This window comes from Salmo salar, chromosome ssa09, assembly GCF_905237065.1.
Source record: "Salmo salar chromosome ssa09, Ssal_v3.1, whole genome shotgun sequence".
In the NCBI taxonomy this organism is placed as follows: Eukaryota; Metazoa; Chordata; class Actinopteri; order Salmoniformes; family Salmonidae; genus Salmo; species Salmo salar.
This window is the reverse complement of record NC_059450.1, coordinates 90,208,957-90,233,370: the sequence shown is the minus strand read 5'-3', so window position 1 is coordinate 90,233,370 and position 24,414 is coordinate 90,208,957. Positions and strand designations below refer to the sequence as shown.

Genomic DNA, 24,414 nt, shown 5'->3' with positions numbered 1-24,414 from the left:
CCACCATCACCACCACCACCCCTCCACCATCACCACCACCACCACCACCACCCCACTCCTCCTCCACCACCAACCCTCCTCCACCATCACCACCACCAACACCACCCCTCCTCCACCATCCCCATCACCCCTCCACCACCACTCCTCCTCCACCACCAACCCTTCCTCCGCCACCATCACCACCACCACCCCTCCTCCACCATCACCACCACCACCCAACCACCACCACCACCACTCCTCCTCCACCACCAACCCTCCTCCACCATCACCACCACCAACACCACCCCTCCTCCACCATAACCCCCACCATCACCCCTCCTCCACCATCACCACCACCACCACCCCCCTCCACCATCACTACCATCACCACCACCCCTCCTCCACCACCACCACCCCTCCTCCACCACCACCATCACCATTATCATCACCTCCTCCATCACCCCCACCTCTATTACCTCCACCACCACCATCACCATCACTACCACCACCACCATTATCATCACCACCACCACCACCTCCTCCATCACCCTCACCTCCACCATCACCATTATCATCACCTCCTCCATCACCCCCACCTCCACCATCACCACCACCAACAGCACCATCAACACCACCACAAACTCCACCATCACCACCACTACCACCATCACCACCATTATCATCACCATATCACCATTATCATCACCATCCACCACCAACATCTCCACTACCATCACCACCGCCATCACCATAACCACCACCATCACCACCATCACCAAAATTATCATCACCATCACCACTACCACCACCCCCACCACCCCCATCACCACCACCACCACCATCACCAACAGCATCATCAACACCACCAACAACAACATTATCATCACCACCACCACCAACACCACTACCACCACCATTATCACCATCACCACCTCCACCACCACCATCATCACCTTCACCACCCCTATCACCAACCACACCATCACCACCATTATCATCACCATCACCACCTCCACCACCAATATCTCCACCACCATCACCACCACCACCATCACCACTACTACCATCACCACTGCCAGCACCATCACCACCACCAGCAAAATCACAACCACAACCAACAGCACCACCACCACCACCACATCCAACATTATCAATACCACCACCATCACCAACAGCACTATCACCACCACCACCACCACCATTATCATTATCTCCTCCATCACCCCCACCTCCACCACCATTATCATCAATACCTCTACCACCATCACTACCACCACCATCACCACCACCTCCACCATCCCTACAACCAACACCATAATCATCACCATCACCCCTACCACCACCTCCACCATCACTACCACCACCACCATTATCATAACCTCCTCCATCACCCCCACCTCCACCACCATTATCATCAATACCTCTACCACCATCACTACCACCACCATCAGCACCACCACCATTATCATCACCACCATTATCATCATCACCCTCACCACCATCATCACCACCACCATTATCATCACCTCCTCCATCACCCCCACCTCCACCACCATCACCAACAGCATCATCATCACCACCACCTCCACCATCACCACCACCACATCATCACTACCACCACCATCATCACCAACAGAACCACCAACACCACCACCACCACCAACATTATCATCACCACCACCACCATCATCATCACCACCATCACCAACAGCACCATCAACACCACCACCACAAACTCCACCATCACCACCAGTACCACCATCACCGCCATTATCACCACCTCCACCACCACTATCATATCCTTCACCACCACCACCACCGTCATCACCAACCAACCGCACCATCACCACCATTATCATCACCACCATTATCATCACCATCACCACCACAACCATCACCATCACCACCTCCACCACCAACATCACCACCACCATCACCACCACAACCAACAGCACCATCACCACCACCACAACCAACATTATCATCAGCACCACCATCACCACCATCACCAACAGCACCATCCCCACCATCACCAATGTCATCACCACCACCATCCCCAACAGCACCATCACTACCTCCACCACCAACATCACCACCCCCATCACCCCCACAACCAACAGCACCATCACCACCACCACAACCAACATTATCATCAGCACCACCATCACCAACAGCACCATCACCACCACCACCAATACCATCCCCATCACCAACAGCACCATCACCACCACCTCCACCATCATCACCACCACCATCACCACCACCATCACCACCATTATCATCACCATCACCACTACCACCACCACCATCATCACCATCATCACCAACAGCACCATCAGCACCACCACCACCAACAACATTATCACCACCACCTCCACCACATCACCACCAGCAAAATTACCACCACCACCATTATCATCACCACCATCACCACCACCACCACAACCAACAGCACCATCACCACCACCACATCCAACCTTATCATCACCACCACCATCACCAACAGCGCCATCACCACCATCACCATTATCATCATCATCACCACTACCACAACCTCCACCATCACTACCACCACCACCTTTATCATCACCATCACCTCCACCATCACTACCACCACCACCATTATCATCACCATCACCACTACCACCACCACCTTCACCACCTCCTCCAATCACCACCACCACTACCAGCACCATCACCATCATCACCAGCACCATCACCACCACCACCACCAGCACCATCATCACCACCACCAGCACCATTATCATCATCACCACCAGCACCATCACCACCTGCACCATCATCACCACCACCACCATCATCATCATCACCAGCACCATCATCACCACCAACACCATCAACAACACCTTCACCAACACCCTCACCACCACCACCACCACCACCACCACCCAGCCACCCAGATGCAGGCCGCTCTGCCTGCATCATATAAAGTGATTGTTGATGCTTGACTTTGACCTTCTAAAACACTTCTATTGATTTCTCCTTCTCTTCCAGATGAAAGTTGATGTCAGTTAGGCCTTTAATGCGTTCTGGGTGAAACATTTGTTTGACGTTAAAAGGATACACAAAATGTGTGTGTGGGGGGAATGCAAACTTGTAGTGCATTTGAGGTTTAAAAAGGCTTCTAAAGTTTATAATTTCCACTTTGAAATTTCAGATTCGATTTGCCCTAACGAAAAATGCATCAAACTCAAAAAAAAAGCCTATTACTTATAATCCACAAAATAATTCACATTTCCTGTTGCTGTCAGATTTTTCATGCTGTAGCAAACTGGCTCAAATTAAGATCCTACAACTGTAGGACCAGGGCCAGCAGAACTCTCTCTTTTACTGCCTCTCTATAGTTCTCTTCCTCTCTCTCTCCCTCCCTCCCCCTCTCTCTCTCTCGCTCTATCACTGCCACTCTATAGTTCTCTTCCTCTCTCTCTCCCTCCCTCCCCCTCTCTCTCACACACACTCACTCTCTCTCTCTCACTCCCTCCCTCCCTTCCTCTCTCTCTCCCTCTCTCTCCCTCTCACTCACTCACTCACTCTCTCCCTCTCACTCACTCTCTCCCTCTCTCTCTCCCTCCTCTCTCTCTCTCCCTCGCTCTCTCTTTCTCCTCTCTATCCCTATCACTGCCTCTCTATAGTTGCGTCTTCCTCTCTCTCTGTCTCCGTCTGTCACTGCCTCTCTGTTGTCACCTTTCTGTTGTCACCTTTTTCTCTTTCTCTCGCTCCACCCCCTCTCTTTCTCTCTCAACCCCTCTTTCTCTCTTTCTGACCTCCCTTTCTCTATCAACTCCTCTTTCTCTCTTTCTGACCTCCCTATCTCTGTCAACCCCTCTTTCCCTCTTTCTGACCTCCCTTACTCTGTCAACCCCTCTTTCTCTCTTTCTGACCTCCCTTTCTCTCGTTTATACCCTTTCTCTTCCTCTATTATTCATCCCCTTTTAGAATGCCTTTTGTCCTGCTCAATTACCCCTCCTTTATTTCATTCCTCCATCGGGCCGGTGTGGACACAGTAATGACATTCTGATTATCACTCTGTAAATGGGTTTTGTGAATGCATTTGTGCATGTGTCTGTGTGTGAATGAGTGTGTCTGTGTAGCAGATTCTGCTTGCTTCCTGAGCAGATGCTGCTTGCTTCCTGGGCAGATGCTGATTGCTTCCTGAGCAGATTCTGCTTGCTTCCTGAGCAGATGCTGCTTGCTTCCTGGGCAGATGCTGCATGCTTCCTGAGCAGATGCTGCTTGCTTCCTGAGCAGATGCTGCTTGCTTCCTGAGCAGATGCTGCTTGCTTCCTGGGCAGATGCTGCTTGCTTCCTGAGCAGATGCTGCTTGCTTATTTAAGAGTCTTTGCTGCCTGAATCCAACCAATAGCATTTGTAATTTCCACTTTAATAAAACGTCAGATTTTTCTTGCTCTAGGGAACTGGCTCAAATTAAGATCATACGCCTGTAGTTGAACACAACCCAGTTGTCAGGGCAATGTCCCATCAATGCCAATGTAGCGGTCATATAACCCCACAAGATGTAGGCTGGTCCGTTTGGGCTGTCTAGCCAAGCTTGGTGTGACAATGACCATAGGAGTTGACTAGACAGCACAAACAGATCTGGGACCAGGCTACCACGCATGACAGTGACCATAGGAGTTAGCAAGACTGCATAAAAATATCTGGGACAAGGCTAGAACAGAGTAGCATCACTGGCAGATACTCAGTCTCTCTCTCATTGTAACGACCGTCGTAGAAAGTAGACCAAGGTGCAGCGTGTTGAGTGCTCATGATAAATATTTATTATTATGCTCAGAACACTATACAAAAACAATAAACAAAGAAACACGAACGTCACGTTCTGTAGGCTTCATGGAGCAATACAAAAACAAGATCCCACAAACCCAGGTGGAAAAAAAACCCTACTTAAGTATGATCTCCAATTAGAGACAATGAGGACCAGCTGCCTCTAATTGGAGATCATCCCAAACAAACCCAACATAGAAATAGAAAACTAGAACCTGAACATAGAAATATAAAACATAGAAAAACACCCCCTGTCACGCCCTGACCAGTCTACCATAGAAAATAACAGCTTACCATGGTCAGGACGTGGCACTCAGTCCAGTCCAATCAGCTAGCTATACTCCTCTCCAGCTCTATAGACTGCTGTTTAATAGTATCTCAACTTCCTGACCAATCACTTTAATTGATATTTCTCCAGCATTAACTCTCAGAGGGTCTAAGAGACGTAATCGTCAGATAGGGAATCTGATCCCTGTAGACTGTATTTGGGTCCATTATGACTGCAAGCTTGACTGGGGACTGGAGAATGATGCCAGTGGCATGATAGATATAGAGAGATAGACAGAGACGTCTACGGAGCAGCCTCCTGGTCAGGCTCCGTAGACATGCACATCGCCCACCGCTCCCGAGAATAGTACATGCCAATGTCCAGTCTCTTGACATCAAGGTAGATGAAATTCGAGCAAGGGTTTCCTTCTAGAGAGACATCAGAGATTGTAACATTCTCTGTTTCATGGAAACATGGCTCTCTCAGGATATGTTGTCGGAATCGGTTCAGCCACCAGGCTTCTCCTGGCATCGCGCCAACAGAGATACAGTGAGGGAAAAAAGTATTTGATCCCCTGCTGATTTTGTACGTTTGCCCACTGACAAAGAAATGATCAGTCTATAATTTTAATGGTAGGTTTATTTGAACAGTGAAAGACAGAATAACAACAAAAAATTCCAGAAAAACACATTTCAAAAATGTTAAATTGATTTGTATTTAATTGAGGGAAATAAGTACTTGACCCCCTCTCAATCAGAAAGATTCCTGGCTCCCAGGTGTCTTTTATACAGGTAATGAGCTGAGTTTAGGAGCACACTCTTAAAGGGAGTGCTCCTAATCTCAGTTTGTTACCTGTATAAAAGACACCTGTCCACAGAAGCAATCAATCAATCAGATTCCAAACTCTCCACCATGGCCAAGACCAAAGAGCTCTCCAAGGATGTCAGGGACAAGATTGTAGACCTACACAAGCCTGGAATGGGCTACAAGACCATCGCCAAGCAGCTTGATGAGAAGGTGACAACAGTTGGTGCGATTATTCGCAAATGGAAGAAACACAAAAGAACTGTTAATCTCCCTCGGCCTGGGGCTCCATGCAAGATCTCACCTCGTGGAGTTGCAATGATCATGAGAACGGTGAGGAATCAGCCCAAAACTACACGGGAGGATCTTGTCAATGATCTCAAGGCAGCTGGGACCATAGTCACCAAGGAAACAATTGTTAACACATTACGCCGTGAAGGACTGAAATCCTGCAGCGCCCGCAAGGTCCCCCTGCTCAAGAAAGAACATATACCTGCCCGTCTGAAGTTTGCCAATGAACATCTGAATGATTCAGAGGACAACTGGGTGAAAGTGTTGTGGTCAGATGAGACCAAAATGGAGCTCTTTGGCATCAACTCAACTTGCCGTGTTTGGAGGAGGAGGAATGCTGCCTATGACCCCAAGAACACCATCTCCACCGTCAAACATGGAGGTGGAAACATTATGCTTTGGGGGTGTTTTTCTGCTAAGGGGACAGGACAACTTCACCACATCAAAGGGACGATGGACGGTGCCATGTACCGTCAAATGTTGTGTGAGAACCTCCTTCCCTCAGCCAGGGCATTGAAAATGGCTCGTGGATGGGTATTCCAGCATGACAATGACCCAAAACACACGGCCAAGGCAACAAAGGAGTGGCTCAAGAAGAAGCACATTAAGGTCCTGGAGTGGCCTAGCCAGTCTCCAGACCTTAATCCCATAGAAAATCTGTGGAGGGAGCTGAAGGTTCGAGTTGCCAAACGTCAGCCTCGAAACCTTAACCTGTTGTGGTATAGGGGGCAGTATTTTCACTGCCGGAGAAAAAACGTACCTGATTTAATCTGGTTACTACTCCTGCCCAGAAACTAGAATATGCATATAATTAGTAGATTTGGATAGAAAACACTCTAAAGTTTCTAAAACTGTTTGAATGGTGTCTGTGAGTATAACAGAACTCATATGGCAGGCCAAAACCTGAGAAGATTCTATACAGGAAGTGCCCAGTCTGACAATTTGTTGTCCTTCTGTTGCATCTCTATCGACATTACAGCATCTGTGCTGTAACGTGACACTTTCTAAGGCTTCCATTGGCTCTCTAAAGCCGGCAGAAAGTGGAATGGGGTGTCTGCTGTCTCTGGGCAAAGTACAGCAGCAGAGTTTGTGAGTGGTCAGCCTGGGGACAGTGAGACTGAGATGCGCATTCACGAGACTTCTCAATTCTTTTCTTTCAGCCTTTGAATGAATACAACGTTGCCCTGTTGGAATATTATCGCTATTTTACAAGAAAAAATGCATAAAAAATGATTTTAAACAGCGTTTGACATGCTTCTAAGTACGGTAATGGATTATTTTGAATTTTTTTGTCTCGAAATGCGCTTGCTCGTCACCGTTTGGATAGTGACCTGAACGCATGAACAAAACGGCGGTATTTGGATATAACTATGGATTATTTGGAACCAAAACAACATTTGTTGTTGAATAGAAGTCCTGGGAGTGCATTCAGACGAAAAACAGCAAAGGTAATCCAATTTTTCTAATAGTAATTCTGAGTTTAGGTGACCCCGAAGTTGGCGGATGTCAAATTAGCTCGCCGTGATGGCCGAGCTATGTACTCAGAATATTGCAAAATGTGCTTTCGCCGAAAAGCTATTTTAAAATCGGACATAGCGATTGCATAAAGGAGTTCTGTATCTATAATTCTTTAAATAATTGTTATGTATTCTGTCAACGTTTATCGTGAGTAATTTAATAAATTCACCGGAAGTTTTCGGTGGGTATGCTAGTTCTGAACATCACATGCTAATGTAAAAAGCTGGTTTTTGATATAAATATGAACTTGATTGAACAAAACATGCATGTATTGTATAACATAATGTCCTAGGAGTGTCATCTGATGAAGATCATCAAAGGTTAGTGCTGCATTTACCTGTGGTTTCGGTTTATGTGACATATATGCTTGCTTGGAAAATGGCTGTGTGTTTTTTTGTGTCTATGTACTCTCCTAACATAATCTAATGTTTTGCTTTCGCTGTAAAGCCTTTTGGAAATCAGACAACGTGGTTCGATTCAGGAGAAGTGTATCTATAAAATAGTGTAAAATAGTCCTATGTTTGAGAACTTTGAATTATGACATTTTGTGGTTTTAAATTTGGCGCTCTGATTTGTCACTGGCTGTTGAATAGTGTGGGACGATTTCGTCCCACCTCCCCTAGGGAGGTTAATGACTTGGAGAAGATCTGCAAAGAGGAGTGGGACAAAATCCCTCCTTAGATGTGTGCAAACCTGGTGGCCAACTACAAGAAACGTCTGACCTCTGTGATTGCCAACAAGGGTTTTGCCACCAAGTACTAAGTCATGTTTTGCGGAGGGGTCAAATACTTATTTCCCTCATTAAAATGCAAATCAATATATAACATTTTTGACATGCGTTTTTCCAGATTTTTTGTTGTTATTCTGTCTCTCACTGTTCAAATAAACCTACCATTAAAATTATAGACTGATCATTTCTTTGTCAGTGGGCAAACGTACAAAATCAGCAGGGGATCAAATACCTTTTTCCCTCACTGTATGGCTCCCAATCAGTGACAACAATGTACAGCTGTCCCTGATTGAGAGTGTATGCTTTATGATTAACGACTCATGGTGTAATCATAAAAACATACAGGTACTCAAGTCCTTCTGCTCACCCGACCTAGAATTCCTTACAATCAAATGCCGGCCATATTACCTCCCAAGAGAATTCTCATCAGTTATCGTCCCAGCGGTGTACCTTCCCCCTCAAGCAGACACCAAGACGGCCCTCAAGAAACTTCACAGGACTCTATGTAAACTGGAAACCAAATATCCTGAGGCTGCATTTATTGTAGTTGGGGATTTTAACGAAGCAAATTTGAGAACAAGGCTACCTAAATTCTATCAGCATATTGATTGCACTACGCGTGGGTGTAATACACTCGATCACTGCTACTCTAACTTCCGTGATGCATACAAAGCTCTCCCCCGCCCTCCCTTCGGCAAATCTGACCACGACGCCATCTTGCTCCTACTGTCTTATTGGCAGAAACTCAAACAGGATGTACCAGTGACTAGAATCATTCAACGCTGATCTGACCAATCGGAAGCCACGCTTGAAGATTGTTTTGATCACGCAGACTTGGATATGTTCTGGTCAGCCTCTGATAACAACATCGATCTATACGCTGACTAGGTGAGTGAGTTTATAAAGAAGTGCATTGGAGATGTTGTACCTACCGTGACTTTTGAAACCTACCTTAACCAGAAACCGTGGATGGATGGCGGCATTCGCACAAATCAAAGCGCGAACCACTGCATTTAACCATGGAAAGAGTGTAGTTATTCCCCCCACAAGGCAAACAAATAAGCAAAATGCCGGTACAGGGACAAAGTGGAGTTGCAATTCAACGGCTCAGATACGAGACGTATATGGCAGGGTCTACAATAAGTAATGGACTACAAAAAGAAAACCAGCCACGTCATGGACACTGACGTTATGCTTCCAGACAAACTAAACACCTTCTTTGCCCGCTTTGATGATAACACAGTGCTACCATCGCAGCCCGCTAACAAGAACTGCGCCCCCCCCTCTCCTTCTCCGAGGCCGACGTGAGTAAAACATTGAAACGTGTTAACCCCTTCAAGGCTGCTGGCCCAGACGGCGTCCCTAGCCATGTCCTCAGAGCATGTGCAGACCAGCTGGCTGGTGTGTTTACGGACATATCCAATCACTCCCTATCTCAGTCTGCTGTCCCCACATGCTTCAAGATGGCCACCATTGCTCCTGTACCCAAGGCAGCAAAAATAGTTGAACTAAATGACTTCCGCCCCGTAGCACTCACTTCTGTCATCACGAAGTGCTTTCAGAGACTAGTCAAGGATCATATCACCTCCACCTTACTGGACACCCTAGACCCACTTCAATTTACTTCCCCGACAGGTCCACAGACGATGCAATCGCCATCACACTGCACACTGCCCTATCCCATCTGGACAAAAGGAATACCTATGTAAGAATGCTGTTCATTGACTACAGCTCAGCATTCAACACCATAGTACCCTCCAAGCTCATCATCAAGCTGGAGGTCCTGGACTTCCTGACGGGCCACTCCTAGGTGGTGAAGGTAGGAAACAACATCTCCACTTTGCTGACCCTCAACACTGGGGCGCGTGCTCAGCACCCCTCCTGTACTCCCTATTCACCCATGACTGCGTGGCCATGCACGCCTCCAACTCAATCATCAAGTTTGCAGATGACACAACAGTAGTGGGCTTGATTACCAACAACGACGAGACAGCCTACAGGGAGGAGGTGAGGACACTCAGAGTGTGGTGTCAGGAAAACAACCTCTCACTCAACGTCAACAAAACAAAGGAGAAGATCATGGACTTCAGGAAACAGCAGATGGAGCACCCCACTATCCACATCGATGGGACAGCAGTGGAGAAGGTGGAAAGTTTTAAGTTCCTCGGCGTACACATCACAGACAAACTGAAATGGTCCACCCACACAGACAGTGTGGTGAAGAAGGCGCAACAGCGCCTCTTCAACCTCAGAAGACTGAAGAAATTTGGCTTGTCACCCAAAACCCTGACAAACTTTTACAGATGCAGAATTGAGAGGATCCTGTCTGGCTGTATCACAGCCTGGTACGGCAATTACACCGCCCTCAACCGCAAGGCTCTCCAGAGGTTGGTGCGGTCTGCACAACGCATCACCGTGGGCAAACTACCTGCCCTCCATGACATCACCCGATGTCACAGGAAGGCTAAAAAGATCATCAAGGACAACAACCACCCGAGCCACTGCCTGTTCACACCACTACCATCCAGAAGGCGAGGTCAGTACAGGTGCAGCAAAGCTGTGACGAGAGACTGAAAAACATCTTCTATCTCAAGGCCATCAGACTGCTAACCAGCCATCACTAACTCAGAGAGGCTGCTGCCTACATTGAGCCCCAAACACTGGCCACCTTAATACATGTATCACTAGTCACTTTATACAATGCCACTTTAATGTTTCCATATCTTAGATTACTCATATCATATGTATATACTGTATTTTATACCATCTATTGCACCTTGCCTATGCTGCTTGGCCATCACTTATCCATATAATTATATGTACATATTCTCATTCACCCCTTTAGATGTGTGTGTATTAGGTAGTTGTTTGGAAATTGTTAGATTGCTTGTTAGATATTACTGCAGTCGGAACTAGAAGCACAAGCATTTTGCTACACTCGCATTAAACTCTGCTAACCATGTGTATATGACCAATACAATTTGATTTGATTTGAGAGATAGAGAGGGGGCTTGGATGGAGAAATAGAGGACTAGCACTGACTTTGCTGATAACTACTTTTGTTGAGGGAAAATGTACTTGCTACGATTGTGATATGTTGTTGCCTCACCTCGCTATCTTAAGATGAATGCACCAAGGTAAGTCGCTCTGAATAAGAGTGTCTGCTAAATGACTAACATGTCAAATGTAAATGTAGATAGAGCTAGGGTCTTGGTTGGGAGGATCAGAGCATTATTCATGTTCTGTGGAATCAGTGGGGGATGCTAAGCTGAAGGTTTTTGTAAGTGGAGTTATTTCAAGCTTGTATGTTTTGATATGTTTCCGTTCCCTTGTTGTCGTATTATGTTGTTAAAGGCCCAGTGCGGTCAAAACATGCTTTGAGGTTGGAATAATACTGTGAAATTGTGAACATGATGGTAATGCCCTTTTAGTGTAAGAGCTGTTTGAAAAGACTGCCTGAAATTCCAGCCTGTTTTAGTGTGATGGAGATTTGGCCTTCCATGGTGACATCACTATGCGGTAAAATAGTTAATAGACCAATAACAAAGAGAGTTCCAAACCTCTCTGCCAATAAAAGCTAATTTTCTGTTGTCCCCCTCCCCAATTAGACCAGTCCCAGACAGTCCTAGCTAAATGATTGCTTGAGAAATTGCCCTTTACAAAGAAGTTATGTTTTTTTCTTTTACCATTTTAGTTAAAACAATCACAGTAAGGTACTTCAATGTTACCCAGAAATAATTTGATATTGAGATTAAAAAAACGGCTGCATTAGACCTTTAATAAATGACTAAGCCTACAACTGCACCTGTGTGTGAGTATCTGTGTTGTATCTGTGTGTGGCTAATTGTATGCATTGAGTGTGTAGCTCTAGTTAAATCTTCTCTCTACCTCAGCCCAGTGGTTCCCGAATCGGGATGTCAGTGGCAATGATACCATATGGCATTCTCGTGTTCCGCATTCTGCGTTCCATGTTCCGCCAACCTCAGGAGTCACTCGCAGTGTCTTCATTAATCGTGACTAACTCCTGTGTGCCAGAGAGCTGCTGCCTCCAATGTAACGATCTGGGGCTCAGCCCTGCTGACGATAGCACCATCACACACCACTCACTCTGTCACCAGCCTGCGCTCATGTCCCCCTTGGCAGCAGCACAGCAAGAAGGATGGGCATGATTGTTTGCAAAGAGTTTTTATATTTCTCTGTTGGAAATGATCTGAACAAGAGTCTTTGCAGCTAACATCTCTGTATTCAAATAGGTAAATGATTGTTGTGCTATAATTACAAAAACAGTTCATGTATCTTCTCTCCCATGTGCTTTCGTCTTTGTTGGAAACGAGGCATTTGTGTGGAATTGCTTCCATCCAGCAGGTTGTGTTAATAAAATTGACTATCAACAGCTTATTCAGGGAGAAGGAGAGAGGAAGAGAGACCATGATACGTTTTTATTAGGAGAAATAGTCTAAAACAACCCATGACACAAACATAACTCTGTAATTCACTGTCATTCACACAGTGTGTATGCCCATGGTGTATGGTGTGTAAGTGATTAAATGTGTTTCTTTCTCTAGGTCATGTTGGGCTGTTGGACACAGTGAAGAGGCATAGAGGATGCAGACAGTGTCTGTAAACTGTCTCACTCACTGAGTGACTGCTGAAGACAACAGCTATTCCCATTGAAGTAAGTCCAGCAAATAGGTAAAGCTTTTACTAAGATATTGATGGCTATTCAATATCCAGTAGAAACTGAAAATATGGCTGCCTCTTTTCAGTTCCAATTGAATTTGTGGCGGTTAGCAGGTTTGAATGTTTCTTTGGAGGACGTAGGTATTCACAACAAAAACACCAACTAAATGAAGACCAATTCTGAGCTCTACTGCAAATTGACCTTCCTTTACATGGATGAGGTCTACTGCACATTGCCCTTCCTTTACATGGATGAGGTCTACTGCACATTGCCCTTCCTTTACATGGATGAGGTCTACTGCACATTGCCCTTCCTTTACATGGATGAGGTCTACTGCACATTGCCCTTCCTTTACATGGATGAGGTCTACTGCACATTGCCCTTCCTTTACATGGATGAGGTCTACTGCACATTGCCCTTCCTTCACATGGATGAGGTCTACTGCACATTGCCCTTCCTTTACATGGATGAGGTCTACTGCACATTGCCCTTCCTTTACATGGACGAGGTCTACTGCACATTGCCCTTCCTTTACATGGATGAGGGGGGTGGGGTGAGAATGAGAACAATGGACAAGGTGTTAAGAAATATTACCAAGTGAAAATCCAGATCCTTCCAATGCTGACTGATTCAGACTGGTCAAGTCAGAGAAGAACATTGAACATATCAAATCAACTTTTGACCTGTGTTTTTTATCATGACTTTGTGAAACGTAGCTTTTACTTGTTATTATGATTAAAGACATTTTGGCACTCATAGAGAAGAGCTGTGAGCCACAGACTTTACAGACTGACAACATAGAGAAGAACTGTGAGCCACAGACTTTACAGACTGACAACATAGAGAAGAGCTGTGAGCCACAGACTTTACAGACTGACAACATAGAGAAGAGCTGCGAGCCACAGACTTTACAAACTGACAATGTAGAGAAGAGCTGTGAGCCACAGACTTTACAAGCTTCCTTCTTCTGGTGGTGTACTTTAATCTAATCTAATTGACTGCACACTGAGACGTCCCAGAAGCAGGTTTCATTGTATTAACAAGATTAAAACCCTGGTGGTTCCTGAGTGATGCAGCTGTCTAAGGCACTGCATTGCAGGACTAGAAGCATCACTACAGACCGGGATCCGAATGTGATCGGGAGTCCCATAGCGGAGCGCACAATTGGCCCAGCATCGACCCGGGTAAGGGGAGGGTTGGGGGGGGGGCTTTCCTTGGCTCATCGTGCTCTAGCAATTCCTTGTGGCGGGCCGGGCGCCTGCAGACTGACTTCGGTCGTCAGTTGAACGGTGTGTCCTCTGACACATTGGTGTGGCTGGCTTCTGGGTTAAGCGGGCTGATGTTAAGAGGCGTGGTTTGGCGGGTTATGTTTCAGAGGACGCATGACTCGACCTGCGCCTCCCAAGCTCGTTGGGGAGGTGCAGCGATGAGACAAGAGCAACATTTTGGGAGAAAAAGGGGGCAAAATACAACAACAAAAATACAATTACAACTCTACTGGTTCACAGTGCACACAAAGAACTGTATATATGGCAAACAAAGACAATTTTCCAGGAACCATATCCAAAAGCCTTGATAAAATTGCACTTCTCATATAGAGGTGTGCACATGTATGCATTGTGGCAGACAAGGGGGTTTGGTCAAGACGTTTACCCATATCAGACACGGACAGAGAATGATTAGCTCAGTTTCAAGGGTGTTTATTTAAATAATAGATCAAAAAGAAAAGGATAGGTCTCCCCCATGAGACCCTCTCCGGGATACCTTCTTCTGGGCTCCGGGTCTTGCTGTATCCTGTTTGGCACACAAACGCCCTCGTTTCCGCTCGGGCACCATCTCCAACTACACGGAAGTCACCTTACTTCCCCCAGTCCTCCTGTGTGCTGCCCTTCTGGCAGCTTTATGGGCCTTGCACAGCTGGTGAGCAATCCGCCCTTGATTACTCACCAGCTCCAAATCAGACCCAATTAGTCCTAGCTGGGGTGCCCGTCGAGACCTGGCACGTCCAGCAGATGGAGCCATCGCCTTGTGATGTATATTCCATCTGTTACCAGGCCTCGACGAGTCTCCCCCTGGTGGCTGACCTGCTGTACGGCACAGCATTAACAACGGAAAGTAGAAACAGAAAAAGTTTAATTCATTCCAACATTCTATTACCAACATCCTGGATGAGGGTACATGAGGTTCTCATGTAGGGGGAAATCTCCCAGGAAAAAATGAGGACTTGGCGTTGTGGTACCAGGCAGGACAGCTGACGGTGGTAAATCCTGTGTCTTCTGCAGCAGTTTGGACCCAAAAAACTACTGAAACACTGTGAACCTGAAGCGGTGAACTTCTCTGTCTCTGTAATTTGCCTGTAGAGCCATCTTCTCTGTCTCCGTATCTCGCCTGTACAGCCATCTTCTCTGTCTCTGTATCTCGCCTGTAGCAGCCATCTTCTCTGTCTCTGTAATTCGCCTGTAGAGCCATCTTCTCTGTCTCCATATTTCACTTGAAGAGCCATCTTCTCTGTCTCCGTATTTCGCCTGTAGATCCATCTCTCTGTCTCCATATCTCGCCTGTAGATCCATCTCTCTGTCTCCATATCTCACTTGAAGAGCCATCTTCTCTGTCTCCGTATTTCGCCTGTAGATCCATCTCTCTGTCTCCATATCTCGCCTGTAGATCCATCTCTCTGTCTCCATATCTCGCCTGTAGAGCCATCTTCTCTGTCTCCATATATTGCCTGTCGAGCCATCATCTCTGTCTCCGTATCTCACTTACAGCGGGCATCTTCTCTGGCTCCATATCTCATTTACAGCGCGGGCATCTCCTCTGTCTCCGTATCTCGCCTGTAGCGGGCATCTTCTCTGTCTCCGTATCTCACTTACAGCGGGCATCTTCTCTGTCTCCGTATCTCACTTACAGCGGGCATCTTCTCTGGCTCCATATCTCATTTACAGCGCGGGCATCTCCTCTGTCTCCGTATTTCTCCAGTAGTGGGCATCTTCTCTGTCTCCGTATCTCGCCTGTAGCAGGCATCTTCTCTGTCTCCGCATCTCACCTGTAGCGGGCATCTTCTCTGTCTCCGTATCTCGCCTGTAGCGGGCATCTTCTCTGTCTCCGTATCTCACTTACAGTGGGCATCTTCTCTGTCTCCGTATCTTCTCTGTAATATTGTTTGGCTATTACCACCTCATCACCCTCTACTGTCCTGGGGTAATATTGTTTGGTTGCAGATGGATGTTACCACCTCATCACCCTCTACTGTCCCAGGGTAATATTGTTTGGTTGCAGATGGATATTACCACCTCATCACCCTCTACTGTCCCAGGGAAATATTGTTTGGTTGCAGATGGATATTACCACCTCATCATCCTCTACTGTCCCAGGGTAATATTGTTTGGTTGCAGATGGATGTTACCACCTCATCATCCTCTACTGTCCTGGGGTAATATTGTTTGGTTGCAGATGGATATTACCACCTCATCACCCTCTACTGTCCCAGGGTAATATTGTTTGGCTATAGATGGCTATTACCAGCTCACCCTCCTCTACTGTCCCAGGGTAATATTGATCCTTTTCCCACTTTTTTTTTCAAGCTAAATTATTTTTAGGGCGCTTGCGAGCACACTCATACTGTTCGGCTAGCCAACAGCCTAACTATAGCATGCTGACGCCTACAGTTAGAGATAGATGCAGATCATTCAGATTCAGAAGTTGATTAATCTTATAACTATGCTTTTCGCAACTGGATGGTGTTCATGTGCTGCTGTAGTGTTGCTAGAATGGATGGTGTCTTTGTGAGGGTGGAACAAAAAGAGGTTTCATGCATGTTTTTATTCTTTTGTTGAATGAGGTTTTGTCACATTTTACAGAGAGAAAATAGAAGAGAGAGAGAGAGGGAGAGGGGGAGAGAGAGAGGGGGGGAGAGATAGAGAGGGGGAGAGATAGAGAGGGGAGAGAGAGAGAGGGGGGGAGAGATAGAGAGGGGGGAGAGATAGAGAGGGGGAGAGAGGGAGACAGAGAGAGGGAGAGATCACTCCCACATCCAGATAACTCAGAAGGAGGAGAGAGAAGGGGAAGAAAGGAGGAGAGTGCTATTTTTGATAAACTTGAATGGGTATTTAACGCCAATGATTTATCAATTATGTAGGCCTACAGTACAACAGTCTCTACAGAAAACTTGTTTATGAACCAAAATCTGTAATTTTCAATGAACATTTTGGAGTTTAAACATGTAAGCAAACCGAAACTAGAAGACTGTCATCTTTAGAGAGAGAGAGTTATTAGTCTCTCTCTCTCTGTCTGGTCTGTAGTGTGTGTTTGGCTGGGGAGTGAGAAGGCTTTGCCAGACAGACGATAATAAAACTCTTCTGACTCTGAATAATAGATGCTGTCTGAGAGAGTTGAAGTAGTCTGTCCTTCCTCCCCTTCTTTACTTAGAAAGCGTGGAAAGTCAAGCTGGAAAAGATCATCCCAGAAACAGACACTTTTAATATGTCTTACATGGTCACAAAGGGAATAGAGAGGAAGAGGTTGAAGTTGTAGCTAACTGATGATACAGGTTGTCTGCTAGTTGTTCTCTCTTAGGGAGATACAAATATACATATACTCAATCTCTATCTCTCTCTCTTTATCTCTGTATGTCTCTCTCTCTCTTTATCTCTGTATGTCTCTATCTCTCTCTCTCTCTGTATGTCTCTCTCTCTCTCTTTATCTATGAATGTTTCTCACTATCTATCTCTGTATGTCTCTCTATCGCTCTCTCTCTTTCTCTGTATGTCTCTATCTATCTATGAATGTCTCTCTCTATCTCTCTCTCTTTATCTCTGAATGTCTCTCTCTATCTCTGTATGTCTCTCTCTATCTCTGTACGTCTCTCTCTCTCTCTCTCTCTTTATCTATGAATGTCTCTCTATCTTTCTCTCTTCATCTCTGAATGTCTCTCTATATGTCTCTCTCTATCTCTCTCTTTCTCTGTATGTCTATGAATGTCTCTCTATCTCTCTCTCTTTATCTCTGTATGTCTATCTCTCGCTCTCTTTATCTCTGTATGTCTCTCTCTCTCTCTTTATCTATGAATGTCTCTCTCTATCTCTCTCTCTTTATCTCTGAATGTCTCTCTATCTCTCTCCATCGCTGTATGTCTCTCTCTATCTCTCTCTCTCGATCTGTGTGTCTCTGTCTCGCTCTACTGCTGTGAAGTATGGTTACTTGTGTGACTTTAATTGCCGGTGTTTTTGTTTAAATAATCATTTTCACTATGACTGCTCTGTATCCCTGACAATCAGGTAGAAGTACTGTACAGGTATTACATTCAGAATTACTCTCTCTTTCTGTCACACACACACACACACACACACACACACACACACACACACACACACACACACACACACACACACACACACACACACACACACACACACACACACACACACACACACACACACACACACACACACACACACACACCAACCCATTTTTGGGAAAGTATGGATTAATCACTAGTTAGTATGTATCATTACCTAACTAAGCAGAGCTGAGAGAGAAAGAGATAGAAAGAGATACTCTCCACACTCAAAGTTGCCCTCTCTCTTTCTCTCATCAGCATGGCAACTCATCAGAGATGAGGTTATTCATGTGACTGTAATCAAAAGTAATCCATTTTTCATTTGGAAGAGTCAGCTTTTTAAACCAACATGGCTCAGTTTAAATTGTTTTTACATTGTAGTAAAACAAAATCTCATTTGATATACATTTTGACATAAAATTACTACGTTCTGTCTTCCTTTCCTCTCAGAGTGGCAGAGAGAGAGTCAGTCCAACCTGACGTGGCCCTTTCCTCTCAGAGAGGCAACCTGACGTGGCACATTTGTGATTTTGCATGAGGCACACACCAGCAGCTCATCTTGATAACAACATATTTAAGGAGATAACCTTTAGTGAATATGATTTCATACTTTGTGAATCTGAGATGGGGTGTTGCAGGGTAGTGCAGGGTGGAGCAGGGTAGTGCAGGGTGGGGCAGGGTAGTGCAGGGTAGTGCAGGGTAGTGCAGGGTGGTGCAGGGTCGAGTAGGGTAGTGCAGGGTGGAGCAGGGTAGAGCAGGGTGGAGCAGGGTAGTGCAGGGTAGAGCAGGGTGGTGCAGGGTGGAGCAGGGTGGTGCAGGGTGGAGCAGGGTGGTGCAGGGTGGAGCAGGGTAGTGCAGGGTGGAGCAGGGTAGTGCAGGGTGGAGCAGGATGGAGCAGGGTAGTGCAGGGTGGAGCAGGGTAGTGCAGGGTGGAGCAGGGTAGTGCAGGGTAGTGCAGGGTGGTGCAGGGTAGTGCAGGGTGGAGCAGGGTAGTGCAGGGTGGTGCAGGGTGGAGCAGGGTAGTGCAGGGTAGTGTTCGCGGGGGAGGAAAACAGCAACAAACAGAATAGAAAATAATAGAAAAACATGTCTAAGAATCTTTGCTACATTTTCTAAAGGATTTCTAGAGGCACTGCAAACAGAGAAAAAACTGAATGGAAAGAGAGAAGAAAGAAAAGCATGTGATTTAGACAGTGTAGCTCCAAACATAACACACAAAACCCAACATCACATTTAAAAGCATCTTCGTAGAATGACTCATGACTTCTATTTGTGTCCAGTGACGACTACAGTAAAGAGGCAGCATGAAACACAGGGGTGGGTCAGAACCCTCCAGAGCAACCCTCAGAACCCCTGACTCCAAATGGAACCTTCTCCAGCCAATGACAAGCCTGGAGTGGGCATCCAGTTGATCCCCATGGTAACAGAGAGGAATGGTAGAGCACTCTCCACCTCCCTCATCTCCTTCTCTCCGTCATTTCCTTTCCTTTCATGTGTAAATGCTTGTCCATTGTCAGGGTTCTGTCCTGGAGATGCTGAAGATGAGTGGAGAGTAGCATTCAGAAAAAAGAGAAGAGGAGAGAAGAGGCAGCAGCTACTATCTAGAGGAATAGATGAGTGTTTGTGTTCTCTGTATGTGTATCATGTATAATGAAAGGGTCTGGCTGAGACAAGGGCTTTGTTTGTTTGTGTGTCAGTGCAAGCATAAGAGGACCAATGAGGAGCTCTGACGTTACACAGCCAACTGTAGCAGAGTTCTTCAGTCCTGGTCACACACAGACCACACACACACATACACCTGGTCCTAGGAAGCCATGGGGTGTGGTTCCTGGCTCAGGCTTCGGTTCAAGACCAGCACACAATTAAAAACCTACTGATTCAACAAGTCAAACCCTGCACCACTGTAATTCTCCAGGTCTAGAGTTCTAACTAAAGCTAACATACCCTGTAATTCTCTGTCACGATCGTGAGGAGAGACGGACCAAGGCGCAGCGTGATTGGAGTTCCACAGCTTTATTTTTAGTGAAACTTAAAATAAACCAAGAAACAAACAACGACCGTGCAGTACTGAGGTGCAACATGCACTCACTCAAAAAACAAAATCCCACAAAGCAGGTGGGAAAAGGGAAGCCTTAAGTATGATCCCCAATTAGAGACAACGAACATCAGCTGCCTCTAATTGGGAACCATACCAAGAACACCAACATAGAAATATATAACCTAGAACACCCCCTCGTCACACCCTGACCTACTATACCATAGAGAACCAAGGGCTCTCTATGGTCAGGGCGTGACATTCTCCAGGTCTAGAGTTCTAACTAAAGCTAACATACCCTGTAATTCTCCAGAACTAGAGTTCTAACTGAAGCTAACATACCCTGTAATTCTCCAGGTCTACAGTTCAAACTAAAGCTAACACACCCTGTAATTCTCCAGGTCTACAGTTCTAACTGAAGCTAACACACCCTGTAATTCTCCAGGTCTAGAGTTCTAACTAAAGCTAACATACCCTGTAATTCTCCAGGTCTACAGTTCTAACTAAAGCTAACATACCCTGTAATTCTCCAGGTCTAGAGTTCTAACTAAAGCTAACATACCCTGTAGCTCTCCAGGTCTACAGTTCTAACTAAAGCTAACATACCCTGTAATTCTCCAGGTCTAGAGTTCTAACTGAAGCTAACATACCCTGTAATTCTAGAGTTCTAACTAAAGCTAACATACCCTGTAGTTCTCCAGGTCTAGAGTTCTAACTAAAGCTAACATACCCTGTATTTCTCCAGGTCTAGAGTTCTAACTAAAGCTGACATACCCTGTAATTTTCCAGGTCTAGAGTTTATTTTATTTAACCTTTATTTAACTAGGCAAGTCAGTTAAGAACAAATTCTTATTTACAATGACAGCCTACCAAAAGGCAAAAGGCCTCCTGCGGGGACAGGGGCTTCGGATTAAAAATGTAAAATAAATACATATAAATCTAGGACAAAACACACATCACAACAAGAGAGACAACACACCACTACATAGAGACTTAAGACAACAGCATAGCAAGGCAGCAACACATGACAACACAGCATGTTAGCAACACAACATGGTAGCAGCACAAAACATGGTACAAACATTATTGGGCACAGACAACAGCACAAAGGGCAAGAAGGCAGAGACAACAATACATCACACAAAGCAGCCACAACTGTCAGTAAGAGTGTCCATGATTGAGTCTTTGAATGAAGAGATTGAGATAAAACTATCCAGTTTGAGTGTTTTTTGCAAGTCGTTCCAGTCGCTAGCTGCAGCGAACTGAAAAGAGGAGCAACCCAGGGATGTGTGTGCTTTGGGGACCTTTAACAGAATGTGTCTGGCATAATGGGTGTTGTGTCACGTTCGCTGTCTTCAAACTCCCGATCATAAATAAACCAAGGCGCAGTGTGCATGGAATTCCACATTTTTTAATGAAGATGAAACTCACCAAACAACAAAACAGAACAAAAACGAAACGTGACGTTCTGGGCTGCTCACAGGCAGCTGCACAAAAACACAAGATCCCACAATCACAGGTGGGAAAAGGGCTGCCTAAGTATGATCCCCAATCAGAGACAACGATAGACAGCTGCCTCTGATTGGGAATCATACCCGGCCAACAAAGAAATAGAAAATATAGAATGCCCACCCCACATCACACCCTGACCTAACCAAAATGAGAAATAAAACGGCTCTCTAAGGTCAGGGCGTGACATGTTGTATGTGGAGGATGAGGGCTGCAGTCGATATCTCAGATAGCGGGGAGTGAGGCCTAAGAGGGTTTTATAAATAAGCATCAGCCAGTGGGTCTTGCGACGGGTGTACAGAGATGACCAGTTTACAGAGGAGTGTAGAGTGCAGTGATGTGTCCTATAAGGAGCATTGGTGGCAAATCTGATGGCCGAATGGTAAAGAAAATCTAGCCGCTCGAGAGCACCCTTACCTGTCGATCTATAAATTATGTCTCCGTAATCTAGCATGGGTAGGATGGTCATCTGAATCAGGGTTAGTTTGGCAGCTGGGGTGAAAGAGGAGCGATTACGATAGAGGAAACCAAGTCTAGATTTAACTTTAGCCTGCAGCTTTGATATATGCTGAGAGAAGGACAGTGTACCATCTAGCCATACTCTCAAGTACTTGTATGAGGTGACTACCTCAATCTCTAAACCCTCAGAGGTAGTAATCACACCGGTGGGGAGAGGGGCATTCTTCTTACCAAACCACATGACCTTTGTTTTGGAGGTGTTCAGAACAAGGTTAAGGGTAGTGAAACCTTGTTGGACACTAAGAAAGCTTTGTTGTAGATCGTTTAACACAAAATCCAGGGAGGGGCCAGCTGAGTATAAGACTGTATCATCAGCATATAAATGGATGAGAGCGCTTCCTACTGCCTGAGCTATGTTGTTGATGTAAATTGAGAAGAGCATGGGGCCTAGGATCGAGCCTTGGTGTACACCCTTGGTGACAAGTGGCTAAGACAGCAGATTTTCTGACTTTATACACTGCACTCTTTGATCAAGGTAGTTAGCAAACCAGCCCAAAGACCCTTCAGAGACACCAATAATCCTTAGCCGGCCCACAAGAATAAAAATAGCAGCACAATATTGCTTAGAATCAAGGGCAATGGTGACATTATTGAGGACCTTTAAGGTTGCAGTAACACATCCATAACCTGAGCGGAAACCAGATTGCATACCCTGGAAAATACTATAGACATCAAGACAGTCAGTTGATTATTGACAAGTTTTTCCAACACTTATGATAAACAGGGCAAAATAGAAATAGGCAGTTAGGATCAGCTTTATCTACCCCTTTAAAAACAGGACAAACCGTGGCTGCTTTCCAAGCAATGGGAATCTCCCCAGAAAGGAGAGACAGGTTAAAAAGGTTGGAGATTGGCTTGGTGATGATAGGGGCACCAACATAAAGAAGAAAGGGACTAAACCATCTGACCCAGATGTTTTTTTGTGGTCAAGTTTAACTTCATTGGGATAGGGGGCAGTATTTTCACTGCCGGAGAAAAAAACGTAACCGATTTAATCTGGTTACTACTCCTGCCCAGAAACTAGAATATGCATATAATTAGTCGATTTGAATGGAAAACACTCTAAAGTTTCTATAACTGTTTGAATGGTGTCTGTGAGTATAACAGAACTCATATGGCAGGCCAAAACCTGAGAAGATTCCATACAGGAAGTGCCCTGTCTGACAATTTGTTGTCCTTCTGTTGCATCTCTATCGACATTACAGCATCTGTGCTGTAACGTGACACTTTCTAAGGCTTCCATTGACTCTCTAAAGCCGCCAGAAAGTGGAATGGGGTGTCTGCTGTCTCTGGGCAAAGTACAGCAGCAGAGTTTGTAAGTGGTCAGCCTGGGGACAGTGAGACTGAGATGCGCGTTAATGAGACTTCTCCAATTTTTTCTTTCAGCTTTTGAATGAATACAACGTTGCCCGGTTAGAATATTATCGCTATTTTACGAGAAAAATAGCAGAAAAATTGATTTTAAACAGCGTTTGACATGTGTCATGACTGTCCTGATCAGGTCAGGGTACAGGAGACACCCTACAGATTATCTCCCAAAACCCCAACAGAGGAGGAGAGATCTAGGGGTCTGAAGATGTGGGGGTTTTATGACCCCTCACGCCATAATAAACCTTAGGCCACAGAGAAATTCCTTTGTCCTCACAATGGAATTCTGGCCTCAGAACATTAAACATGCAATAAAGGGACTTTTTAACAATGGTTTCCATCAGCCACAACGGTGGTCATGACGAGAGGTGGAATATGAAAATGTATGTAACTTTTGAATTGTTATTAAAGGTTAAGAGATGACGTTATTATGAAAACATTGTACCTTTAAGAGTTTTCCCAGTATATGACTGATGTTTATACATTGTACGTTGTGTGGAAAATATCCAAATCAAAGAGAATGTTTTGGTAAAGATGAGATGTGAAGGTAGTGTCTAAAATAGGATTTTAGTCA

The 24,414-nt window shown here is 45.5% G+C and overlaps 1 pseudogene; it reads left to right on the top strand.

Moving 5' to 3' along the window:
- Positions 1-399: 399 nt before the first annotated feature.
- Positions 400-2,280, top strand: LOC123744804 (mucin-2-like; annotated as a pseudogene).
- The last annotated feature ends 22,134 nt before the right edge of the window (positions 2,281-24,414 follow it).